Below are 1,141 nucleotides of genomic sequence, written 5' to 3' on the forward strand. Positions count from 1 at the left end.
CTCATATTTTCAAACTTTCTTTCAGTCTCTTAAAATCAACCACTTTGCCACTTTACTATAGAATTTCAGAAAAATATCCTTTCACACTTGTTAATAAAGCTTTTCTCCCATAGACACTCTACATACCAACTGATGCATTTTCAGTAAAATAGATTGAAACATCATCCATCACTTAGAGCAGTGTATGTGTCACCAACAGATGTCTGCACATTGATGTGCAGTGTGTGTGTTTGCCCAGTTTTTTTGACTTGGGGATGTATGAGGTACTTGTCTATACACAGTGTATTACCTTCTGGCATGCCCCCAGTTTGTAGGCAGGAGTACCAACACTGAAACTAAGCCATGTAGCGCTGTGGAAAATCAATATTAGTTTAGGTGCATGCTTTATTGAGAGCATTTTTATCACGATACTTTGCAGCAAGCAGCCCTTTTCAACAGGTTCATTTTCCCATCAATGCTGTTGTCACAGCCACCAGACTCTATTCAGAATAACAGCGGTTTAAGCTCGCTGAACACAGGGGCTGCTGGTCTAATTACTGTTTTTCTGGCTTTAGAGAGAGCTATCAGCTTCACTTCCCTGTTGGAAATTGCTACAGATTTTCTGACTGAAAAGGTCGAGCATTCAAAACATTCTAAATATAGCGTACACTTAAACTGATAATGACTTTTGAGGTTACTAAAATAAATACATTTTTCGTTGCTGCCCCCATCCACAGGAGTACATTGCTTAGCTTCCTGGTCGGTACTTCAGCCTGCTTCTCCAAATTGAGGGCGCACTGACAAACTGTATTAATACTCCATACAACCCCACTTCAAGAAATCTGAACCATCCCTTTATGCAGCAGCATCTGTTTCAGGAAGAAAATGGTTAAAGATGTTAAAGGCGCATACTGGTGTTTTTCTCTTCATGTTTCAGCACATTAACGTTACAGCCAACTATTTTCCATGTGCAGTAATTTTCCAGCAGGCAGCTGGACATCAAAACATCAAAGTGCACAGTATGCCTGCTTTCACTGTTGTCAAAGTTACAGTAGGGTTATAAAAAGAATATATGATCTGTGGTAAATGGTTAAAACGTATAAAAAGAAAAACACAAGTATGGTCCTGTAAGATTAACAAAAAACACTCGACAAGTATAAAA

The sequence above is a fragment of the Plectropomus leopardus genome, chromosome 20, assembly GCF_008729295.1.
Source record: "Plectropomus leopardus isolate mb chromosome 20, YSFRI_Pleo_2.0, whole genome shotgun sequence".
In the NCBI taxonomy this organism is placed as follows: Eukaryota; Metazoa; Chordata; class Actinopteri; order Perciformes; family Serranidae; genus Plectropomus; species Plectropomus leopardus.